Consider the following 27,294-nt stretch of genomic DNA (forward strand, 5'->3'; position numbering starts at 1 on the left):
AAGGCAGTACGTTCCTAATTGGAGTGGTTGGTGTTTTGGGTAGTTCTAGACATCGGATGTCACTCAAACTTACCCAAATGACTCCTCCCACCATATTATGATGTTGCCCAAGTTTTGGGCTCTATCTGAAATCAATAGGTGTAAGAAATTGGTCAATTCAAGTTCAAAGGCAGTTCGTTCCTAAGTGAAGTGGTTGGTGTATTCCATAGTTCTAGAGATCGGATTTCACTCAAACTTAACCAAATGACTCCTCCCACCATATTATGATGTTGCCCAAGTTTTGGGCTCGATCCGGAATCAATAGGTGTAAGAAATTGGACAATTCAAGTTCAAAGGCAGTTCGTTCCTAATTGGGGTGGTTGGTGTATTGGGTAGTTCTAGAGATTGGATTTCACTCAACCTTAACCAAACGACTCTATCCACCCTATTATGATGTTGACCAAGTTTTGGGCTCAATCCGAAATCAATAGGTGTAAGAAAATGGACAATTCAAGTTCAAAGGCAGTTCGTTCCTAATTGGAGTGGTTGGTGTATTCCATAGTTCTAGATCGGATTTCACTCAAACTTAACCAAATGACTCCACCCAACATATTATGATGTTGACCAAGTTTTGGACTCGATCCGGAATCAAGAGGTGTAAGAAATTGGACAATTCAAGTTCAAAGGCAGTTCGTTCCTAATTGGGGTGGTTGGTGTATTGGGTAGTTCTAGAGATCGGATTGCACTGAAAATTAACCAAATGACTCCTCCCACCGTATTATGATGTTGCCCAAGTTTTGGGCTCTATCCGAAATCAATAGGTGTACCAAATTGGAGAATTCAATTTCAAAGGCAGTACGTACCTAATTGGAGTGGTTGGTGTTTTGGGTATTTATAGAGATCGGATTTCACTCAAACATAACCAAATGACTCCTCCCACCATATTATGATGTTGTCCAAGTTTTGGGCTAAATCCGCAATCAATAGGTGTAAGAAATTGGACAATTCAAATTCAAAGGCAGTTCGTTCCTAATTGGATTGGTTGGTGTTTTGGGTAGTTCTAGAGATCGGATTTCACTCAAACATAACCAAATGACTCCTCCCACCATATTATGATGTTGCCCAAGTTTTGGGATCGATCCGAAATCAATAGGTGTAAGAAATTGGACAATTCAAGTTCAAAGGCAGTTCGTTCCTAAGTGAAGTGGTTGGTGTATTCCATAGTTCTAGAGATCGGATTTCACTCAAACTTAACCAAACAACTCCTCCCACCATACTATGATGTTGCCCAAGATTTGGGATCGAACCAAAATCAATAGGTGTAAGAAATTGGACAATTTATGTTCAAAGGCAGTTCGTTCCAAATCGGAGTGGTTGGTGTATTCCATAGTTCTAGAGATCGGATTTCACTGAAAACTAACCAAATGAGTCCTCCCACCATATTATGATGTTGCCCAAGTTTTGGGATCGATCCGAAATCAATAGGTGTAAGAAATTGGACAATTCAACTTCAAAAGCAGTTCGTTCCTAATTGGAGGGGTTGGTGTTTTGTTTAGTTCCAGAGATAGGATTTCACTCAAACTTAACCAAATGACTCCTCCCACAATATTATGATGTTGCCCAAGTTTTGGGCTCGACCCGAAATCAATAGGTGTAATAAATTGGACAATTGAAATTGAAAGGCAGTTCATTCCTAATTGGCGTGGTCGGTGTTTTGGGTAGTTCTAGAGATCGGATTTCACTCAAACATAACGAAATGACTCCTCCCACCGTATTATGATGTTGCCCAAGTTTTGGGCACGATCCGAAATCAATAGGTGTAAGAAATTGGACACTTCAAGTTGAAAGGCAGTTCGTTCCAAATTGGGGTGGTTGGTGTATTGGGTAGTTCTAGAGATCGAATTTCACTCAACCTTAACCAAATGACTCCTCCCCCCATATTATGATGTTGCCCAAGTTTTGGGCTCTATCCGGAATCAATAGGTGTAAGAAATTGGACAACATATGTTCAAAGCTAGTTCATTCCTAATTGGAGTGGTTGGTGTTTTCCTTAGTTCTAGAGATCGGATTTCACTCAAACTTAACCAAATGACTCCTCCTACCATATTATGATGTTGCCCAAGTTTTGGGCACGATCCGAAATCAATAGGTGTAAGAAATTGGACAATTCAAGTTCAAAGGCAGTTCGTTCCGAATTGGAGTGGTTGGTGTTTTGGGTAGTTCTAGGGATCGGATTTCACTCAAACTTAACAAAATGACTCCACCCACCATAGTATGATGTTGCCCAAGTTTTGGGCTCGATCCAAAATCAATAGGTGTAAGAAATTGGACAATTCAAGTTCAAAGGCAGTTCGTTCCTAAGTGAAGTGGTTGGTGTATTCCATAGTTCTAGAGATCGGATTTCACTCAAAACTAACCAAATGACTCCTCCCACCATATTTTGATGTTGCCCCAGTTTTGGGCTCGATCCGAAATCATTAGGTGTATGAAATTGTTCAATTTATGTTCAAAGGCAGTTCGTTCCTAATCGGAGTGGATGGTGTATTCCATATTTCTAGAGATCGGATTTCAATAAAAACTAACCAAATGACTCCTCCCACCATATTATGATGTTGCCCAAGTTTTGGGCTCGATCGGAATTCAATAGGTGTAAGAAATTGGACAATTTATGTTGAAAGGCAGTTCGTTCCTAATTGGAGTGGTTGGTGTTTTGGGTAGTTCTAGAGATCGGATTTCACTCAAACTTAACCAAATGACTCCTCCCACCATATTATGTTGTTGCCCAAGTTTCGGGCTCGATCCGAAATCAATAGGTGTAAGAAATTGGACAATTCAAGTTCAAAGGCAGTTCGTTCCTAATTGGAGTGGTTGGTGTTTTGGGTAGTTCTAGGGATCGGATTTCACTCAAACTTAACAAAATGACTCCACCCACCATATTATGATGTTGCCCAAGTTTTGGGCTCGATCCAAAATCAATAGGTGTAAGAAATTGGACAATTCAAGTTCAAAGGCAGTTCGTTCCTAAGTGAAGTGGTTGGTGTATTCCATAGTTCTAGAGATCGGATTTCACTCAAAACTAACCAAATGACTCCTCCCACCATATTTTGATGTTGCCCCAGTTTTGGGCTCGATCCGAAATCATTAGGTGTATGAAATTGTTCAATTTATGTTCAAAGGCAGTTCGTTCCTAATCGGAGTGGATGGTGTATTCCATATTTCTAGAGATCGGATTTCAATAAAAACTAACCAAATGACTCCTCCCACCATATTATGATGTTGCCCAAGTTTTGGGCTCGATCGGAATTCAATAGGTGTAAGAAATTGGACAATTTATGTTGAAAGGCAGTTCGTTCCTAATTGGAGTGGTTGGTGTTTTGGGTAGTTCTAGAGATCGGATTTCACTCAAACTTAACCAAATGACTCCTCCCACCATATTATGTTGTTGCCCAAGTTTCGGGCTCGATCCGAAATCAATAGGTGTAAGAAATTGGACAATTCAAGTTCAAAGGCAGTTCGTTCCTAACTGGAGTGGTTGGTGTTTTGGGTAGTTCTTCAGTTCGGATTTCACTGAAACGTAACCAAATAACTCCTCCCACCATATTATGATGTTGTCCAAGTTTTGGGCCCGATCCGAAATCAATAGGTGTAAGAAATTGGACAATTCAAGTTCAAAGGCAGTTCGTTACTAATTGGAGTGGTTTGTGTTTTGGGTAGTTCTAGAGATCGGATTTTACTCAAACTTAACCAAATCACTTCTCCCACCATATTATGATGTTGCCTAAGTTTTGGGCTCGATCCGAAATCAATAGGTGTAAGAATTTGGACAATTCCAGTTCTAAGGCAGTTCGTTCCTAATTGGAGTGGTTGGTGTTTTGGGTAGTTCTAGAGATCGGATTTCACTCAAACTTAACCAAATCACTTCTCCCACGATATTAAGATGTTGCCTAAGTGTTGGACTCGATCCGAAATCAATAGGTGTAAGAAATTGGACAATTCAAGTTCAAAGGAAGTTCTTTCCTAATTGGAGTGGTTGGTGTCTTGGGTAGTTCTAGAGATCAAATTTCAATCAAACTTAACCAAACGACTCCTCCCACCATATTATGATGTTGCCCAAGTTTTGGGCTCGATCCGAAATCCGTAGGTGTAAGAAATTGGACAATTGACATTCAAAGGCAGTTCGTTCCTAATTGGAGTGGTTGGTGTTTTGGGTAGTTCTAGAAATTGGATTTCGCTCAAAATTAACCAAATGACTCCTCCCACCATATTATGATGTTGCCCAAGTTTTGGGCTCCATCCGAAAACAATAGGTGTAAGAAATTGGAGAATTTATGTTCAAAGGAACTTCGTTCCTAATCGGAGTGGTTAGTGTATTCCATAGTTCTAGAGATCGGATTTCACTCAAAACTAACCAAATGACTCCTCCCACCATATTATGATGTTGCCCAAGTTTTGGGCTCGATCCAAAATCAATAGGTGTAAGAAATTGGATAATTCAAGTTCGAAGGCAGTTCATTCCTAATTGGAGCGGTCGGTGTTTTCGGTAGTTCTAGTGATTGGATTTCACTCAAACTTAACCAGATGACTCCTCCCACCATATTATGATGTTGCCCAAGTTTTGGGCTTGATCCGACATCAATAGGTGTAAGAAATTGGACAATTCAAGTTCAAAGGCAGTTCTTTCCTAATTGGGGTGTTTGATGTATTGGGAAGTTCTAGTGATCGGATTTCACTCAAAATTAACCAAATGACTCCTCCCACCATATGATGATGTTGCACAAGTTTTGGGCTCCATCCGAAATCAATAGGTGTAAGAAATTGGACAATTCAAGTTCAAAGGCAGTTCGTTCCTAATCAGAGTGGTTGGTGTATTCCAAAGTTCTTGAGATCGGATTTCACTCAAAACTGACCAAATGGCTCCTCCCACCATATTATGATGTTGCCCAAGTTTTGGGCTCGATCCAAAATCAATAGGTGTAAGAAATTGGACAATTCAAGTTCAAAGGCAGTTCGTTCCTAATTGGAGTGGTTGGTGTTTTGGGTAGTTCTAGGGATTGAATTTCACTAAAACTTAACCAAATGACTCCTCCCACCGTATTATGATGTTGCCCAAGTTTTGGCCTCGATCCGAAATCAATAGGTGTAAGAAATTGGACAATTCAAGTTCAAAGGCAGTTCGTTCCAAATTGGAGTGGTTGGTGTTTTGGGAAGTTTTAGAGATCGAATTTCACTCAAATCTAACCAAATGGCTCCTCCCACCATATTATGATGTGGCCCAAGTTTTGGGCTCGATCCAAAATCAATATGTGTAAAAATTCGACAATTCAAGTTCAAAGGCAGTTCGTTCCTAATTGTAGTGGTTGGTGTTTTGGGTAGTTCTAGAGATTGGATTTCACTCAAACTTGACCAAATGATTCCTCCCACCATATTATGATGTTGCCCAAGTTTTGGGCTCGATCCGAAATCAATAGGTGTAAGAAATTGGACAATTCAAGTTCAAAGGCAGTTCGTTCCAAATTGGAGAGGTTGGTGTTTTGGGAAGTTCTAGAGATCGGATTTCACTCAAAACTAACCAAATGACTCCTCCCACCAAATTATGATGTTGCCCAAGTTTTGGGCTCGATCCGAAATCAATAGGTGTAAGAAATTGGACAATTCAAGTTCAAAGGCAGTTCGTTCCTAATTGGAGTGGTTGGTGTTTTGGGTAGTTCTAGAGATCGGATTTCACTTAAACTTAACCAAATGACTCCTCCCACCATATTATGATGTTGCCCAAGTTTTGGGCTCGATCCGAAATCAATAGGTGTAAGAAATTGGACAATTTGTGTTCAAAGGTAATTCATTCCTAATCGGAGTGGTTGGTGTATTCCATAGTTCTGGGGATCGGATTTCACTCAAAACTAACCAAATGACACCTCCCACCGTATTATGATGTTGACCAAGTTTTGGGCTCGATCCAAAATCAATAGGTGTAAGAAATTGGACAATTCAAGTTCAAAGGCAGTTCGTTCCAAATTGGAGTGGTTGGTGTTTTGGGAAGTTCTAGAGATCGGATTTCACTCAAAACTAACCAAATGACACCTACCCCCATATTATGATGTTGCCTAAGTTTTGGGCTCAAACCGAAATCAATAGGTGTAAGAAATTGGACAATTTATGTTCAAAGGCAGTTCGTTTCTAATTGGAGTGGTTGGTGTATTCCATAGTTCTAGAGATCGGATTTCACTCAAAACTAACCAAATGACACCTCCCACCGTATTATGATGTTGCCCAAGTTTTGGGCTCGATCCGAAATCAATAGGTGTAAGAAATTGGACAATTCAAGTTCAAAGGCAGTTCGTTCCAAATTGGAGTGGTTGGTGTTTTGGGAAGTTCTAGAGATCGGATTTCACTCAAAACTAACCAAATGGCTCCTCCCACCAAATTATGATGTTGCCCAAGTTTTGGGCTCGATCCGAAATCAATAGGTGTAAGAAATTGGACAATTCAAGTTCAAAGGCAGTTCGTTCCTAATTGGAGTGGTTGGTGTTTTGGGTAGTTCTAGAGATCGGATTTCACTTAAACTTAACCAAATGACTCCTCCCACCATATTATGATGTTGCCCAAGTTTTGGGCTCGATCCGAAATCAATAGGTGTAAGAAATTGGACAATTTGTGTTCAAAGGTAATTCATTCCTAATCGGAGTGGTTGGTGTATTCCATAGTTCTGGGGATCGGATTTCACTCAAAACTAACCAAATGACACCTCCCACCGTATTATGATGTTGACCAAGTTTTGGGCTCGATCCAAAATCAATAGGTGTAAGAAATTGGACAATTCAAGTTCAAAGGCAGTTCGTTCCAAATTGGAGTGGTTGGTGTCTTGGGAAGTTCTAGAGATCGGATTTCACTCAAAACTAACCAAATGACACCTACCCCCATATTATGATGTTGCCTAAGTTTTGGGCTCAAACCGAAATCAATAGGTGTAAGAAATTGGACAATTTATGTTCAAAGGCAGTTCGTTTCTAATTGGAGTGGTTGGTGTATTCCATAGTTCTAGAGATCGGATTTCACTCAAAACTAACCAAATGACACCTCCCACCGTATTATGATGTTGCCCAAGTTTTGGGCTCGATCCGAAATCAATAGGTGTAAGAAATTGGACAATTCAAGTTCAAAGGCAGTTCGTTCCATATTGGAGTGGTTGGTGTTTTGGGAAGTTCTAGAGATCGGATTTCACTCAAAACTAACCAAATGACTCCTCCCACCAAATTATGATGTTGCCCAAGTTTTGGGCTCGATCCGAAATCAATAGGTGTAAGAAATTGGACAATTCAAGTTCAAAGGCAGTTCGTTCCTAATTGGAGTGGTTGGTGTTTTGGGTAGTTCTAGAGATCGGATTTCACTCAAACTTAACCAAATGACTCCTCCCACCATATTATGATGTTGCCCAAGTTTTGGGCTCGATCCGAAATCAATAGGTGTAAGAAATTGGACAGTTTGTGTTCAAAGGTAATTCGTTCCTAATCGGAGTGCTTGGTGTATTCCATAGTTCTTGGGATCGGATTTCACTCAAAACTAACCAAATGACTCCTACCACCATATTATGATGTTGCCCAAGTTTTGGGCTCGATCCGAAATCGATAAATGTAAGAAATTGGACAATTCAAGTTCCAAGGCAGTTTCGTTCCTAATCGGAGTGGTTGGTGATTTAGTTAGTTCTAGAGATCGGATTTCACTGAAACATAACCAAATGACACCTACCCCCATATTATGATGTTGCCTAAGTTTTGGGCTCGATCCGAAATCAATAGGTGTAAGAAATTGGACAATTTATGTTCAAAGGCAGTTCGTTTCTAATTGGAGTTGTTGGTGTATTCCATAATTCTAGAGATCGGATTTCACTCAAAACTAACCAAATGACACCTCCCACCGTATTATGATGTTGCCCAAGTTTTGGGCTCGATCCGAAATCAATAGGTCTAAGAAATTGGACAATTCAAGTTCAAAGGCAGTTCGTTCCTAATTGGAGTGGTTGGTGTTTTGGGTAGTTCTAGAGATTGGATTTCACTCAAACTTGACCAAATGATTCCTCCCACCATATTATGATGTTGCCCAAGTTTTGGGCTCGATCCGAAATCAATAGGTGTAAGAAATTGGACAATTCAATTGCAAAGGCAGTTCGTTCCTAATTGGAGTGGTTGGTGTTTTGGGTAGTTCTAGAGATCGGATTTCACTCAAACTTAACCAAATGACTCCTCCCACCATATTATGATGTCGCCCAAGTTTTGGGCTCGATCCAAAATCAGCAGGTGTCAGAAATTGGACAATTTATGTTCAAAGGCAGTACGTTCCTAATCGAAGTGGTTGGTGTATTCAATTGTTCTAGACATCGGATTTCACTCAAAACTAACCAAACGATTCCTCCCACCAAATTATGATGTTGCCCAAGTTTTCGGCTCGATCTGAAATCAAAAGGTGTAAGAAATTGGACAATTCAAGTTCGAAGGCAGTTCGTTCCTAATTGGAGTGGTTGGTGTTTTAGTTAGTTCTAGAGATCGGATTTCACTGAAACATAACCAAATGACACCTACCACAAAATTATGATGTTGCCTAAGTTTTGGGCTCGATCGGAAATCAATAGGTGTAAAAAATTGGACAATTCAAGTGCAAAGGCAGTTCGTTCCTAATTGGAGCGGTTGGTGTTTTGGGTAGTTCTAGAGATCGGATTTCACTCAAACTTAACCAAATTACTCCTCCCACCATATTATGATGTAGCCCAAGTTTTGGGCTCCATCCGAAGTCAATAGGTGTATGAAATGGGACAATTTATGTTCAATGGCAGTTCATACCTAATCGGAGTGGTTGGTGTATTCCATAGTTCTAGAGATCGGATTTCACTCAAAACTAACCAAATAACTCCTCCCACCATATTATGATGTTGCCAAAGTATTGGGCTCGATCCGAAATCAATAGGTGTAAGAAATTGGACAATTCAAGTTCAAAGGCAGTTCATTCCTAATTGTACTAATTGGTGTTTTGGGTAGTTCTAGAGATCTGATTTCACTCAAACTTAACCAAATGACTCCTCCCACCGTATTATGATGTTGCCCAAGTTTTGGCCTCGATCCGAAATCAATAGGTGTAAGAAATTGGACAATTCAAGTTCAAAGGCAGTTCGTTCCAAATTGGAGTGGTTGGTGTTTTGGGAAGTTTTAGAGATCGAATTTCACTCAAATCTAACCAAATGGCTCCTCCCACCATATTATGATGTGGCCCAAGTTTTGGGCTCGATCCAAAATCAATATGTGTAAAAAATTCAACAATTCAAGTTCAAAGGCAGTTCGTTCCTAATTGTAGTGGTTGGTGTTTTGGGTAGTTCTAGAGATTGGATTTCACTCAAACTTGACCAAATGATTCCTCCCACCATATTATGATGTTGCCCAAGTTTTGGGCTCGATCCGAAATCAATAGGTGTAAGAAATTGGACAATTCAAGTTCAAAGGCAGTTCGTTCCAAATTGGAGTGGTTGGTGTTTTGGGAAGTTCTAGAGATCGGATTTCACTCAAAACTAACCAAATGACTCCTCCCACCAAATTATGATGTTGCCCAAGTTTTGGGCTCGATCCGAAATCAATAGGTGTAAGAAATTGGACAATTCAAGTTCAAAGGCAGTTCGTTCCTAATTGGAGTGGTTGGTGTTTTGGGTAGTTCTAGAGATCGAATTTCACTCAAACTTAACCAAATGACTCCTCCCACCATATTATGATGTTGCCCAAGTTTTGGGCTCGATCCGAAATCAATAGGTGTAAGAAATTGGACAATTTGTGTTCAAAGGTAATTCGTTCCTAATCGGAGTGGTTGGTGTATTCCATAGTTCTGGGGATCAGATTTCATTCAAAACTAACCAAATGACTCCTACCACCATATTATGATGTTGCCCAAGTTTTGGGCTCGATCCGAAATCGATAAATGTAAGAAATTGGACAATTCAAGTTCAAAGGCAGTTCGTTCCTAATCGGAGTGGTTGGTGTTTTAGTTAGTTCTAGAGATCGGATTTCACTGAAACACAACCAAATGACTCCTCCCACCGTATTATGATGTTGCCCAAGTTTTGGGCTCGATCCGAAATCAATAGGTGTAAGAAATTGGACAATTTATGTTCAAAGGCAGTTCGTTTCTAATTGGAGTGGTTGGTGTATTCCATAGTTCTAGAGATCGGATTTCACTCAAAACTAACCAAATGACACCTCCCACCGTATTATGATGTTGCCCAAGTTTTGGGCTCGATCCGAAATCAATAGGTCTAAGAAATTGGACAATTCAAGTTCAAAGGCAGTTCGTTCCTAATTGGAGTGGTTGGTGTTTTGGGTAGTTCTAGAGATTGGATTTCACTCAAACTTGACCAAATAATTCCTCCCCCCATATTATAATGTTGCCCAAGTTTTGGGCTCGATCCGAAATCAATAGGTGTAAGAAATTGGACAATTCAATTGCAAAGGCAGTTCGTTCCTAATTGGAGTGGTTGGTGTTTTGGGTAGTTCTAGAGATCGGATTTCACTCAAACTTAACCAAATGACTCCTCCCGCCATATTATGATGTCGCCCAAGTTTTGGGCTCGATCCAAAATCAGCAGGTGTCAGAAATTGGACAATTTATGTTCAAAGGCAGTACGTTCCTAATCGAAGTGGTTGGTGTATTCAATTGTTCTAGACATCGGATTTCACTCAAAACTAACCAAACGATTCCTCCCACCAAATTATGATGTTGCCCAAGTTTTCGGCTCGATCCGAAATCAAAAGGTGTAAGAAATTGGACAATTCAAGTTCGAAGGCAGTTCGTTCCTAATTGGAGTGGTTGGTGTTTTAGTTACTTCTAGAGATCGGATTTCACTGAAACATAACCAAATGACACCTACCACCAAATTATGATGTTGCCTAAGTTTTGGGCTCGATCCGAAATCAATAGGTGTAAAAAATTGGACAATTCAAGTGCAAAGGCAGTTCGTTCCTAATTGGAGCGGTTGGTGTTTTGGGTAGTTCTAGAGATCGGATTTCACTCAAACTTAACCAAATTACTCCTCCCACCATATTATGATGTAGCCCAAGTTTTGGGCTCCATCCGAAGTCAATAGGTGTATGAAATTGGACAATTTATGTTCAATGGCAGTTCATACCTAATCGGAGTGGTTGGTGAATTCCATAGTTCTAGAGATCGGATTTAACTCAAAACTAACCAAATAACTCCTCCCACCATATTATGATGTTGCCAAAGTATTGGGCTCGATCCGAAATCAATAGGTGTAAGAAATTGGACAATTCAAGTTCAAAGGCAGTTCATTCCTAATTGTACTAATTGGTGTTTTGGGTAGTTCTAGAGATCTGATTTCACTCAAACTTAACCAAATGACTGCTCCCACCATATTATGATGTTGGCCAAGTTTTGGGCTCGATCCGAAATCAATAGGGGTAAGTAATTGGACAATTCAAGTTCGAAGGCAGTTCGTTCCTAATTGGAGTGGTTGGTGTTTTAGTTAGTTCTAGAGATCGGATTTCACAGAAACATAACCAAATGACACCTTCCACCAAATTATGATGTTGCCTAAGTGTTGGGCTCGATCCGAAATCAATAGTGTAAGAAATTGGACAGTTCAAGTGCAAAGGCAGTTCGTTCCTAATTGGAGCGGTTGGTGTTTTGGGTAGTTCTAGAGATCGGATTTCACTCAAACTTAACCAAATGACTCCTCCCACCATATTATGATGTAGCCCAAGTTTTGGGATCCATCCGAAGTCAATAGGTGTATGAAATTGGACAATTTATGTTCAATGGCAGTTCGTTCCTAATCGGAGTGGTTGGTGTATTCCATAGTTCTAGAGATCGGATTTCACTCAAAACTAACCAAATAACTCCTCCCACCATATTATGACGTTGCCAAAGTTTTGGGCTCGATCCGAAATCAATAGGCGTAAGAAATTGAACAATTCATGTTCAAGGGCAGTTCGTTCCTAACTGGAATGGTTGGTGTTTTGGGTAGTTCTAGAGATTGGATTTCACTCAAACTTAACCAAAAGACTCCTCCCACCATATTAGGATGTTGCCCAAGTTTTGGGCTCTATCCGAAATCAATAGGTGTAAGAAATTGGACAATTCAAGTTCAAAGGCCGTTCGTTCCTAATTGGAGTGGTTGGTGTTTTGGGTAGTTCTAGAGATCGGATTTCACTCAAACGTAACCACATGACTCCTCCCACCATATTATGATGTTGCCCAAGTTTTGGGCTCGATCCGAAATCAATAGGTGTACGGAATGGGACAATTTGTGTTCAAAGGTAGTTAGTTCCTAATTGGAGTGGTTGGTGTATTCCATAGTTCCAGGGATCAGATTTCACTCAAAACTCACCAAATGACTCCTACCACCATATTATGATGTTGCCTAAGTTTTGGGCTCGATCCGAAATAGATAAATTTAAGAAATTGGACAATTCAAATTCGAAGGCAGTTCGTTCCTAATTGGAGTGGTTGGTGTTTTGGTTAGTTCTAGAGATCGGATTTCCCTGAAACATAACCAAATGACACCTCCCACCATATTATGATGTTGTCCAAGTTTTGGGCTCAATCCGAAATCTATAGGTGTAAGAAATTGGACAATTTATGTTCAAAGGCAGTTCGTTCCTAATCGGAGTGGTTGGTGTATTCCATGGTTCTAGAGATCGGATTTCACTCAAAACTAACCAAATGACACCTTCCACCGTATTATGATTTTGCCCAAGTTTTGGGCTCGATCCTTAATCAATAGGTGTAAGAAATTGGACAATTCAAGTTCAAAGGCAGTTCGTTCCTAATTGGAGTGGTTGGTGTTTTGGGTAGTTCTAGAGATCGGATTTCACTCAAACTTAACCAAATGACTCCTCCCACCATATTATGATGTTGCCCCAGTTTTGGGCTCGATCCGAAATCAATAGGTGTAAGAAATTGGACAATTTATGTTCAAGGGCAGTTCGTTCCCAATCGGAGTGGTTGGTGTATTCCATAGTTCTCGGGATCGGATTTCACTTAAAACTAACCAAATGACTCCACCCAGCATATTATGTTGTTGCCCAAGTTTTGGGCTCGATCCCAAATCAATAGGTGTAAGAAATTGGACAATTCAAGTTCAAAGGCTGTTCGTTCCTAATTGGAGGGGTTGGTGTTTTGGGTAGTTCTAGAGATCGGATTACATTCAAACTTAACCAAATGACTCTTCCCACCATATTATGTTGTTGCCCAAGTTTTGGGCTCGATCCGAAATCAATAGGTGTAAGAAATTGGAGAATTCAAGTTCAAAGGCAGTTCGTTCCTAATTGGAGTGGTTCGTGTTTTGGGTAGTTCTAGGGATCGGATTTCCCTCAAACTTAACCAAATGACAACTCCCACCATATATTATGATGTTGCCGAAGTTTTTGGCTCGATCCAAAATCAATAGGTGTAAGAAATTGAACAATTCAAGTTCAAAGGCAGTTCGTTCCTAATTGGAGGGGTTGATGTTTTGGGTAGTTCTGGAGATCGGATTTCACTCAAACTTAACCAAATGACTCTTCCCACCATATTATGATGTTGCCCAGGTTTTGGGCTCGATCCGAAATCAATAGGTGTAAGAAATTGGACATTTCAAATTAAACCGCAGTTCGTTCCTAATTGGAGTGGTTGGTGTTTTGGGTAGTTCTAGGGATCGGATTTCACTCAAACTTAAACAAATGACTCCTCCCACCATATTATGATGTTCCCCAGTTTTGGGCTCGATCCGAAATCAATAGGTGTAAGAAATTGGACAATTTATGTTCAAAGGTAGTTCGTTCCTAATCGGAGTGGTTGGTGTATTCCATAGTTCTAGAGATCGGATTTCACTCTAAACTAACCAAATGACTCCTCCCACCATATTATGATGTTGCCCCTGTTTTGGGCTCGATCCGAAATCAATAGGTGTAAGAAATTGGACAATTCAAGTTCAAAGGCAGTTAGTTCCTAATTGGAGTGGTTGGTGTTTTGGGTAGTTCTAGAGATCGGATTCCACTAAAACTTCACCAAACGACTCCTCCCACCATTTTATGATGTTGCCCAAGTTTTGGGCTCGATCCGAAATCAATAGGTGTAAGAAATTGGACAATTCATGTTCAAAGGCAGTTCGTTCCGAATTGGGTGGGTTGGTGTACTGGGTAGTTCTAGAGATCAGATTTCACTCAAACTTAACCAAATGACTCCTCCCCCCTGTTAGAAATGTGCCCTAAGAGCCAATACATTTGATGTGATCTCCTTAGAATACATTTCATATATGATATATAAAGGGCAAACTTAATTTGTTATCTTTTACATCGTGTAAAGTAACAAATGTCCGGGGTATGCTAAATAAGAGATAAAGCAATCTAAAGAAGATTAGATTCATGAGACCTTTAATCTCTAACTATAGTATCCCAAAATGTTCCTAATCATAGGTTATCAAATGGGCATTGATAAACCGTCAAGATTAGCGCATATTATGTATGCTGAATTGGGAGGATGGTTAGTCTCAAACCATTTGTGTAGTTGACACTAATACAAGTATGTGGGTGCTCATTAGTGAATGAGTACATTGAACGCGATCAACCGTAGTTCTCATATGGAGTATTTATCTACATGTCAAATGAGAACTCATAGTTGCAATAATGCAAATTAGTCCTTAGACCTGAGACATCATGGTTGTCCTGTGATGCGTTATTGATCTTTGATAGCTCTTAAAGGCAAGCCGTAAAAGATTTGTCTTAAGTGTTGTTGGGATCTCTTAATTCATCATAGGGGCATATGAATGTACAATAAGGAATCTCTACTTTCGATAAAGAAGGAGAATGTTTCAAGATGTGATTCAGTAAATCTTTGGCCAAAGTATTTTGAGCTTGATTTAGAAAGTTGTTCTTAATCATGTTCTTTTGAATCACATGAGGTTATAAATCATATTAGGGGTTTGACATAAACAATCCGTACCCTAATAATATGATTTGAAACATTGTATAAGAGAAGGACCGTATTGCATTGCAATTCCAACTGAATAGGTTCTTCATCTATTCTAGTTAGCTTGGGTAGCCTTGATATATTGCTAGATGTCACTCTTGGCTTGTGGAAGTCCTAGGATTGATTGTGATCGATCCAAATAAAGGAAGAATTAAAAAGAGGGTTTTAATTCCAGTTGGTTAGAAAGAGTTCTAATATTTTCCCACTGCCTTGCTAATTAGAACCTAATGGATCGCACACCTTAAATGGTTAACTTTGAGTAATACAAATGAGAATGAGGAAATCAATTTGATTGATTTGATGTGGATGATTTACTACGTGTAAAACCGTATTTGGGCTAAGTAATAGTTAACGGAAAGCCCAAATGGTTGGGTATCAAGCCCAAGGGCTTAAGACAACTAAATATTATGGTTTAAGTGTCATAATGCCCAATTTTGGAAGCCCAATGGGGTTTGGCCGAAAATGCTTAAGTGAATGTGTATGAGAATTGTTTCCATAAGCTGATTAACACACAAACACAATCCAACATCAACCAAATGGGTTTGGGAGATCAAAGAGAGATCAAAGAGAGTTTTCAAGAGTGAAATACTTTCATCTTTCAAAGTGGTTTAGATTGAAACTAATCTTGAGAATCTTGCACTAGCATCCAAGTATTCTCAAGATACTTATTCTCATTTCAAGGTTCCATTGGTGTGGAGACTTAGAGGCCATATACTTTTGTGGCTCACATGGAGGAGAAAGATCAAGGAGCAAAGATCAAAGATCAAGGAGGAGATCAACAAAGAGGAAATCATCAAGAGAAGACCAAACACAAATTGGTTCATATAATTGCTTCAAGGGTAATTAGATCTTATCATTTCTCTTGAATTTTCATTTATGAAAAACATATCAATGTTCATGGCTTAAGATACTTGGAAGAAGTTTTGTTTTTGAATTTAAACAACCACCATAGACTTCCGCTGCGATTAATTTGATTAAATGCATGTTTAATATTCAAATGAACTTTAGAAAAATGTTTTGAATTTCCTACACCCCCATATTATGTTGTTGCCCCAGTTTTGGGCTCGATCCGAAATCAATAGGTGTAAGAAATTGGACAATTCAACTTCAAAGGCAGTTCGTTCTTAATCGGAGTGGTAGGTGTATTCCACAGTTCTAGAGATCGGATTGCACTCAAACTTAACCAAATGATTCCTCCCACCATATTATGATGTTGCCCAAGTTTTGGGCTCGATCCGAAATCAATAGGTGTAAGAAATTGGACAATTCAAGTTCAAAGGGAGTTCGTTCCTAATTGGAGTGGTTGGAGTTTTGGGTAGTTCTAGAGATCGGATTTCACTCAAATGTAACCCAATGACTCCTCCCACCATATTATGATGTTGCCCAAGTTTTGGGCTCGATCCGAAACCAATAGGTGTAAGAAATTGGACAATTCAAGTTCGAAGGCAGTTCATTCCGAATTGGAGTGGTTGGAGTTTTGGGTAGTTCTAGATATCGGATTTCACTCAAACTTAACCAAATGACTCCTCCCACCATATTATGATGTTGCCCCAGTTTTGGGCCCGATCCGAAATCAATAGGTGTAAGAAATTGGACAATTCAAGTTCAAGGGCAGTTCGTTCCTAATTGGAATGGTTGGTGTTTTGGGTAGTTCTAAAGATCAGATTTCACTCAAACTTAACCAAATGACTCCTCCCACCATATTATGATGTTGTCCCAGTTTTGGGTTCGATCCGAAATCAATAGTTGTAAGAAATTGGACAATTCAAGTTCAAAGGCAGTTCGTTCCTAATTGGAGTGGTTGGTGTTTTGGGTAGTTCTAAAGATCGGATTTCACTCAAACGTAACCAAATGACTCCTCCCACCATATTATGATGTTGTTTCAGTTTTGGGCTCGATCCGAAATCAATAGGTGTAAGAAATTGGACAATTCAAGTTCAAAGGCAGTTCGTTCCTAATTGGAGTGGTTGGTGTTTTCGGTAGTTCTAGAGATCGGATTTCACTCAAACATAACCAAATGACCCCACCCACCATGTTATGATGTTTCCCCCAGTTTTGGGCTCGATCCGAAATCAAAAGGTGTAAGAAATTGGACAATTCAAGTTCAAAGGCAGTTCGTTCCTAATTGGAGTGGTTGGTGTTTTGGTATTTCTAGAGATCAAATTTCCCTCAAACTTGACCAAATGACTCCACCCACCATATTATGATGCTGCCCAAGTTTTGGGCTCGATCTGAAATCAAAAGGTGCAAGAAATTGGACAATTTATGTTCAGAGGCAGTTCGTTCTTAATCGGAGTGGTTGGTGTATTCCATAGTTCTAGAGATCTGATTTCCCTCAAACTTAACCAAATGACTCCTCCCACCATATTATGATGTTGACCAAGTTTTGGGCTCGATCCGAAATCAATAGGTGCAAGAAATTGGACAATTTATGTTCAGAGGCAGTTCGTTCTTAATGGGAGTGGTTAGTGTATTCCATAGTTCTTGAGATCGGATTTCACTCAAAACAAACCAAATGACTCCTCCCACCATATTATGATGTTGCCCAAGTTTTGGGCTCGATTGGAAATAAATAGGTGTAAGAAATTGAACAATACAAGTTTAAAGGCAGTTCGTTCCTAATTGGAGTGGTTGGTGTTTTGGTATTTCTAGAGATCAAATTTCCCTCAAACTTAACCAAATGACTCCACCCACCATATTATGATGCTGCCCAAGTTTTGGGCTCGATCTGAAATCAAAAGGTGTAAGAAATTGGACAATTCGGGTTCAAAGGCAGTTCGTTCCTAATTGGAGTGGTTGGTGTTTTGGGCAGTTCTAAAGATCGGATTTCACTCAAACTCAACCAAATGACTCTTCCCACCATATTATGATGTTGCCCAAGTTTTGGGCTCGATCCGAAATCAATAGGTGTAAGAAATTGGACAATTCAAGTTCGTAGGCAGTTCGTTCCTAATTTGAGTGATTGGTGTTTTGGGTAGTTCTAGAGATCAGATTTCACTCAAACTTAACCAAATGACTCCTCCCACCACATTATGATGTTGCCCAAGTTTTGGGCTCGATCCGAAATCAATAGTTGTAAGAAATTGGACAATTCAAGTTCAAAGGCAGTTCATTCCTAATCGGAGTGGTTGGTGTATTCCATAGTTCTAGAGATCGGATTCACTCAAAATTATCCAAATGACTCCTCCCACCATATTATGATGTTGCCCAAGTTTTGGGCTCGATCCGAAATCAATAGGTGTAAGAAATTGGACAATTCAAGTTCAAAGGCAGTTCGTTCCTGATTGGAGTGGTTGCTGTTTTGGGTAGTTCTAGAGGTCGGATTTCACTCAAACTTAACCAAGTGACTCCTCCCCCCATATTATGATGTTGCCCAACTTTTGGGCTCGATCCGAAATCAATAGGTGTAAGAAATTGGACAATTCAAGTTCAAAGGCAGTTCGTTCCTTACTAGAGTGGTTGGTGTTTTGGGTAGTTCTAGAGATCGGATTTCACTCAAACTTAACCAAATGACTCCGCCCACCATATTATGATGTTGTTTCAGTTTTGGGCTCTATTCGAAATCAATAGGTGTAACAAATTGGACAATTCAAGTTCAAAGGCAGTGCATTCCTAATTGGAGTGGTTAGTGTTTTGGGTAGTTCTGGAGATCGGATTTCCCTCAAACTTAACCAAATGACTCCTTCCCCCATATTATGTTGTTGCCCCAGTTTTGGGCTTGATCCGAAATCAATAGGTGTAAGAAATTGGACAATTCAACTTCAAAGGCAGTTCGTTCCTAATCGGAGTGGTAGGTGTATTCCATAGTTCTAGAGATTGGATTGCACTCAAACTTAACCAAATGACTCCTCCCACCATATTATGATGTTGCCCAAGTTTTGGGCTCGATCCGAAATCAATAGGTGTAAGAAATTGGACAATTCAAGTTCAAAGGCAGTGCATTCCTGATTGGAGTGGTTAGGGTTTTGGGTAGTTCTAGAGATCGGATTTCACTCAAACCTAACCAACGACTCCTCCCACCTTATTATGATGTTGCCCAAGTTTTGGGCTCGATCCGAAATCAATAGGTGCAAGAAATTGGACAATTTATGTTCAGAGGCAGTTCGTTCTTAATCGGAGTGGTTGGTGTATTCCATAGTTCTAGAGATCTGATTTCCCTCAAACTTAACCAAATGACTCCTCCCACCATATTATGATGTTGACCAAGTTTTGGGCTCGATCCGAAATCAATAGGTGCAAGAAATTGGACAATTTATGTTCAGAGGAAGTTCGTTCTTAATCGGAGTGGTTGGTGTATTCCATAGTTCTTGAGATCGGATTTCACTCAAAACAAACCAAATGACTCCTCCCACCATATTATGATGTTGCCCAAGTTTTGGGCTCGATTGGAAATAAATAGGTGTAAGAAATTGAACAATTCAAGTTTAAAGGCAGTTCGTTCCTAATTGGAGTGGTTGGTGTTCTGGGTAGTTCTAGAGATCGGATTTCACTCAAACTTAACCAACGACTCCTCCCACCATATTATGATGTTACCCAAGTTTTGGGCTCGATCCGAAATCAATAGGTGCGAGAAATTGGACAATTTAAGTTCAGAGGCAGTTCGTTCCTAATCGGAGTGGTTGGTGTATTCCATAGTTCTAGAGATCTGATTTCACTCAAACTTAACCAAATGACTCCTCCCACCATATTATGATGTTGCCCAAGTTTTGGGCTCGATCCAATTTCTGTTCAGAGGCAGTTCGTTCCAAATCGGAACGGTTGGTGTATTCCATAGTTCTAGAGATCTGATTTCACTCAAACTTAACCAAATGACACCTCCCACCATATTATGATGTTGCCCAAGTTTTGGGCTCGATCCGAAATCAATACGTGTAAGAAATTGGACAATTCAAGTTCAAATGCAATTCGTTCCTGATTGGAGTGGTTGGTGTTTTGGGTAGTTCTAAAGGTCGGATTTCACACAAACTTAACCAAATGACTCCTCCCACCATATTATGATGTTACCCAAGTTTTGGGCTCGATCCGAAATCAATAGGTGTAAGAAATTGGACAATTTATGTTTAAAGGCAGTTCGTTCCCAATTGGAGGGGTTGGTGTATTCCATAGTTCTAGAGATTGGATTTCACTCAAAACTAACCAAATGACTCCTCCCACCATATTATGATGTTGCCCAAGTTTTGGTCTCGATCCGAAATCAATAGGTGTAAGAAATTGGACGATTCAAGTTCAAAGGCAGTTCGTTCCAAATTGGAGTGGTTGTTGTTTTGGTTAGTTCTAGAGATCGGATTTCACTCAAACTTAACCAAATGACTCTTCCCACCACATTATGATGTTGCCCAAGTTTTGGGCTCAATCCAAAATAAATAGGTGTAAAAATTGGACAATTCAAGTTCCAAGGGAGTTCGTTCCTAATTGGAATGGTTGGTGTTTTGGGTAGTTCCAGAGATCAGATTTCACTCAAACTTAACCAAATGACTCCTCCCACCATATTATGATGTTGCCCAAGTTTTGGGCTCGATCCAAATTCAGTAGGTGTAAGAAATTGGAGTGGTTTGTGTATTCCATAGTTCTAGAGATCTGATTTCACTCAAACTTGACCAAATGACTCCTCCCACCATATTATGATGTTGCCCAAGTTTTGGGCTCGATCCGAAATCAATAGGTGTACAAAATTGGATAATTCAAGTTCAAAGGCATTTCTTTCCTAATTGGGGCGGTTGGTGTATTGGGTAGTTCTAGGGATCGGATTTCACTCAAAACTAACCAAATGACTCCTCCCACCATATTATGATGTTGCCCAAGTTTTGGTTTCGATCCGAAATCAATAGGTGTAAGAAATTGGACAATTTATGTTCAAAGGCAGTTCGTTCCTAATCGGAGTGGTTGGTGGATTCCATAGTTGTAGAGATCAGATTTCACTCAAAACTAACCAAATGACTCCTCCGACCATATTATGATGTTGCCCAAGTTTTCGGCTCGATCCGAAATCAATAGGTGTAAGAAATTGGACAATTCAATTTCAGAGGCAGTTCGTTCCTAATCGGAGTGGTTGGTGTACTCCATAGTTCTAGAGATCCGAAATCAATAGGTGTAAGAAATTGGACAATTCAAGTTTGAAATGCTGTTCGTTCCTGATTGGAGTCGTTGGTGTTTTGGGTAGTTCTGACGGTCGGATTTCACCCAAACTTAACCAAATGACTCCTCCCACCATATTATGATACTGCCAAGTTTTGGGCTCGATCCCAAATCAATAGGTGTAAGAAATTGGACAATTCAAGTTCGAAGGCAGTTCGTTCCTAATTCGAGTGGTTGGTGTTCTGGGTAGTTCTAGAGATCGGATTTCGCTGAAACATAACCAAATGACTCCTCCCACCATATTATGATGTTGCCCCAGTTTTGGGATCGATCCGAAATCAATAGGTGTAAGAAATTGGACAATTCAAGTTCAAAGGCAGTTCGTTCCTAATTGGAGTGGTTGGTGTTTTTGGTAGTGCTAGAGATCGGATTTTAATCAAACATAACCAAATGACTCCTCCCACCATATTATGATGTTGCCCAAGTTTTGGGCTCGATCCGAAATCAATAGGTGTAAGAAATTGGACAATTTATGTTTAAAGGCAGTTCGTTCCTAATCGGAGTTGTTGGTGTATTCCATAGTTCTAGAGATCGGAGTTCACTCAAAACTAACGAAATGACTCCTCCCACCATATTATGATGTTGCCCAAGTTTTCGGCTCGATCCTAAATCAATAGGTGTAAGAAATTGGACAATTTATCTTCTAAGGCAGTTCGTTCCTAATCGGAGTGGTTGGTGTATTCCTTAGTTCTAGAGATCGGATTTCACCCAAAACTAACCAAATGACTCCTCCCACGACGTTATGATGTTGCACAAGTTTTGGGCTCGATCCGAAATTGGACAATTCAATTTCGAAGGTAGTTCGTTCCTAATTGGGTAGTTCTAGAGATCGGATTTCACTCAAACTTAACCAAATGACTCCTCCCACCATATTATAATGTTGCCCAAGTTTTGGGCTCGATCCGAAATCAATACGTGTAAGAAATTGGACAATTCAAGTTGAAAGGCAGTTCGTTCCAAATTGGAGTGGTTGGTGTTTTGGGTAGTTCTAGAGATCGGATTTCACTCAAACTTAACCAAATGACTCCTCCCACCATATTATGACGTTGCCCAAGTTTTGGGCTCGATCCAAAATCAATCGGTGTAAGAAATTAGACAATTCAAGTTCAAGGGCAGTTCGTTCCTAATTGGGGTGGTTGGTGTATTGGGTAGTTGAAGGGATCGGATTTCACTCAAACTTAACCAAATGACTCCTCCCACCGTATTATGTTGTTGCCCAAGTTTTGGGCTCGATCCGAAATCAATAGGTGTAAGAAATTGGACAATTCAAGTTGAAAGGCAGTTCGTTCCAAATTGGAGTGGTTGGTGTTTTGGGTAGTTCTAGAGATCGGATTTCACTCAAACTTAACCAAATGACTCCTCCCACCATATTATGACGTTGCCCAAGTTTTGGGCTCGATCCAAAATCAATCGGTGTAAGAAATTAGACAATTCAAGTTCAAAGGTAGTTCGTTCCTAATTGGGGTGGTTGGTGTATTGGGTAGTTGAAGGGATCGGATTTCACTCAAACTTAACCAAATGACTCCTCCCACCGTATTATGTTGTTGCCCAAGTTTTGGGCTCGATCCGAAATCAATAGGTGTAAGAAATTAGACAATTCAAGTTCAAAGGCGAGTCCCAATTGTAGTGGTTGGTGTTTTGGGTAGTTCTAGAGATTCGATTTCACTCAAACTTAACCAAATGACAACTCCCACCATATTATGATGTTGCCCATGTTTTGGGGTCGATCCGAAATCAATAGCTGTAAGAAATTGGACAATTCAAGTTCAAAGGCAGTTCGTTCCTAATTGGAGTGGTTGGTGTTTTCGGTAGTTCTAGAAATCGTATTTCACTCAAATTTAACCAAATGACTCCTCCCACCATATTATGGTGTTGCCCAAGTTTTGGGCTCGATCCGAAATCAATAGGTGTAAGAAATTGGACAATTCAGGTTCTAAGGCAGTTCGTTCCTTATTGGGGTGGTTGGTGTATTGGGTAGTTCTAGAGATCGGATTTCACTCAAACTTAACCAAATGACTCATCCCACCGTATTATGATGTTGCCCAAGTTTTGGGCTCGATCCGAAATCAATAGGTGTAAGAAATTGGACAATTCAAGTTCAAAGGCAGTTCTTTCCATATTAGAGTGGTTGGTGTTTTGGGTAGTTGTAGAGATCTGGTTTCACTAAAACTTAACCAAATGACTCCTCCCTCCATATTATGATGTTGCCCACGTTTTGGGCTCGATCCAAATTCTGTAGGTGTAAGAAATTGGACAATTCAAGTTCAAAGGCAGTTCGTTCCTAATTTGGGTGGTTGGTGTATTGGGTAGTTCTAGAGATCGGATTTCACTCAAACTTCACCAAATGACTCCTCCCACCGTATTATGATGTTGCCCAAGTTTTGGGCTCGATCCGAAATCTACAGGTGTAAGAAATTGGACAATTCAAGTTCAAAGGTGAGTACTAATTGGGGTGGTTGGTGTTTTGGGTAGTTCTAGAGATTGGATTTCACTCAAACTTAACCAAATGACTCCTACCACTATATTATGATGTTGTCCAAGTTTTGGGCTCAATCCGAAATCAATAGGTGTAAGAAATTGGACAATTCAAGTTCAAAGGTAGTTCGTTCCTAATTGGAGTGGTTGGTGTTTTGGGTAGTTCTAGTGATCGGATTTCACTCAAACTTAACCAAATGACTCCACCCAAAAAATTATGATGCTGACCCAGTTTTGGGCTCGATCCAAAATCAATAGGTGTAAGAAATTGGACAATTCAAGTTCAAACGCAGTTCGTTCCTAATTGGAGTGGTTGGTGTTTTGGGAAGTTCTAGAGATCGGATTTCACTCAAACTTAACCAAATGACTCCTCCCACCATATTATGATGTTTCCCAAGTTTAGGGCTCGATCCGAAATCAATAGGTGGAAGAAATTGGACAATTCAAGTTCAAAGGCAGTTCCTTCCTAATTGGAGTGGTTGGTGTTTTGGGTAGTTCTATAGATCGGATTTCAGTCAAACTTAACCAAATGACTCCTCCCACCATATTATGATGTTTCCCAAGTTTAGGGCTCGATCCGAAATCAATAGGTGGAAGAAATTGGACAATTCAAGTTCAAAGGCAGTTCGTTCCTAATTGGAGTGGTTGGTGTTTTGGGTAGTTCTAGAGATCGGATTTTACTCAAAGTTAATCAAACGACTCCTCCCACCATATTATGATGTTGCCCAAGTTTTGGGCTCGATCCAAAATCCATAGGTGTAAGAAATTGGACAATTCAAGTTCAAAGGCGTGTCCCAATTGGAGAGGTTGGTGTTTTGGGCTCGATACGAAATCAATAGGTGTAACAAATTGGACAATTCAAGTTCAAAGGCAGTTCGTTCCTAATTGGAGTGGTTGGTGTTTTGGGTAGTTCTAGAGATCGAATTTCACTCAAACTTAACCAAATGACTCCTCCCAGCATATTGTGATGCTGCCCCAGTTTTAGGCTCGATCCGAAATCAATAGGTGTAAGAAATCGGACAATTCTCGTTCAAAGGCAGTTCGTTCCTAATTGGAGTGGTTTGTGTTTTGGGTAGTTCTAGAGATCGGATTTCACTCACACTTAACCAAATGACTCCTCCCACCATATTATAATGTTGCCCTAATTTTGGGCACGATCCGAAATCAATAGGTTTAAGAAATTGGACAATTTATGTTCAAAGGCAGTTCGTTCCTAACCGGAGTGGTTGGTGTATTCCATAGTTCTATATATTGGATTTCACTCAAAACTAACAAAATGACTCCTCCCACCACATTATGATGTTGCCCAAGTTTTGGGCTCGATCCGAAATCAATAGGTGTAAGAAATTGGACAATTCAAGTTCAAAGGCAGTTCGGTCCAAATTGGAGTGGTTGCTGTTTTGGGTAGTTCTAGAGAACGGATTTCACTCAAACTTAACCAAATGACTCCTTCCACCACATTATGATGTTACCCAAGTTTTGGGCTCGATCCGAAATCAATAGGTGTAAGAAATTGGACAATTTATGTTCAAGGGCTGTTCGTTCGTAATCGGAGTGGTTGGTGTATTCCATAGTTCTAAAGATTGGATTTCACTCAAAACTAACCAAATGACTCCTCCCACCATATTATGATGTTGCCCAAGTTTTGGGCTCGATCCGAAATCAATAGGTGTAAGAAATTGGACAATTCAAGTTCAAAGGCAGTTCGTTCCAAATTGGAGTGGTTGGAGTTTTGGGTAGTTCAAGATATCCGATTTCACTCAAACGTAATCAAATGACTCCTCCCACCATATTACGATGCTGCCCCAGTTTTGGGCTCGATTCGAAATCAATAGGTGTAAGAAATTGGACAATTCAAGTTCAAAGGCGGTTCGTTCCTAATTGGAGTGGTTGGTGTTTTTGGTAGTTCTAGGGTTCGGATTTCACTCAAACTTAACCAAATGACTCCTCCTACCATATTTTGATGTTGCCTTTGTTTTGGGCTCGATCCGAAATCAATAGGTGTAAGAAATTGGACAATTCAAGTTCAAAGGCAGTTCGTTCCTAATTGGAGTGGTTGGTGTTTTTGGTAGTTCTAGAGATCGGATTTCACTCAAACTTGACCAAATGACTCCTCCCACCACATTATGATGTTGCCCAAGTTTTGGGCTCGATCCGAAATCAATAGGTGTAAGAAATTGGACAATTTATGTTCAAAGGCAGTTCGTTCCTAATCGGAGTGGTTGGTTTATTCCACAGTTCTAAAGATCGGATTTCACTCAAACTTAACCAAATGACTCCTCCCACCATATTAGGATGTTGCCCAAGTTTTGGGCTCGATCGGAAATCAATAGGTGTAAGAAATTGGACAATTCAAGTTCAAAGGCAGTTCGTTCCCAATTGGAGTGGTTGGTGTTTTGGGTAGTTCTAGAGATCCGATTTCACTCAAACTTAACCAAATGACTCCTCCCACCATATTATGGTGCTGCCCCAGTTTTGGGCTCCATCCGAAATCAATAGGTGCAAGAAATTGGACAATTCAAGTTCAAAGGCAGTTCGTTCCAAATTGGAGTGGCTGGTGTTTTGGGTAGTTCTAGAGATCCGATTTCACTCAAACTTAACCAAATGACTCCTCCCACCAAATTATGGTGCTGCCCAAGTTTTGGGCGCGATCCGAAATCAATAGGTGTAAGAAATTGGACAATTCAAGTTCAAAGGCAGTTCGTTCCTAATTGGAGTGGTTGGTGTTTTGGGTAGTTCTAGAGATCGGATTTCACTCAAAACTAACCAAATGGATCCTCCCACCATATTATGATGTTGCCCAAGTTTTGGGCTCGATCCGAAATCAATAGGTGTAAGAAATTGTTCAATTAAAGTTCAAGGGCAGTTTGTTCCTAATTGGAGTGGTTGGTGTTTTGGGTAGTTCTAGAGATCGGATTTCACTCAAAACTAACCAAATGGATCCTCCCACCACATTATGATGTTGCCCCAGTTTTGGGCTCGATCCGAAATCAAAAGGTGTAAGAAGTTGGACAATTCAAGTTCAAAGGCAGTTCGTTCCTAATCGGAGTGGTTGGTGTATTCCATAGTTCTAGAGATCGGATTTCATTCAAAACATACCAAATGACTACTCCCACCATATTATGATGTTGCCCAAGGTTTGGGCTCGATCCGAAATCAATAGGTGTAAGAAATTGGACAATTCAATTTCAAAGGCAGTTCGTTCCTAATTGGAGTGGTTGTGTTTTGGGTTGTTCTAGAGATCGGATTTCACTCAAACTTAACCAAACGACGCCTCCCACCACATTATGATGTTGCCCAAGCTTTGGGCTTGATCCGAAATCAACCGGTGTAAGAAATTGGACGATTCAAGTTCAAAGGCAGTTCGTTCCTAATTGCAGTGGTTGGTGTTTTGGGTAGTTCTAGAGATCGGATTTCACTCAAACTTAACCAAATGACTCCTCCCACCATATTATGATGTTGCCCAAGTTTTGGGCTCGATCCGAAATCAATAGGTATAAGAAATTGGACAATTTTTGTTCAAAGGCAGTTCGTTCCTAATCGGAGTGGTTGGTGTATTCCATAGTTCTAGAGATCGGATTTCTCTCAAAACTAACCAAATGACTCCTCCCACCATATTATGATGTTGCCCAAGTTTTGGGCTAGATCCGAAATCAATAGGTGTAAGAAATTGGACAATTCAAGTTGAAAGGCAGTTCGTTCCAAATT

The sequence above is a fragment of the Prunus avium genome, chromosome 4 (genome assembly GCF_965620075.1).
Source record: "Prunus avium chromosome 4, drPruAviu1.hap1.1, whole genome shotgun sequence".
In the NCBI taxonomy this organism is placed as follows: Eukaryota; Viridiplantae; Streptophyta; class Magnoliopsida; order Rosales; family Rosaceae; genus Prunus; species Prunus avium.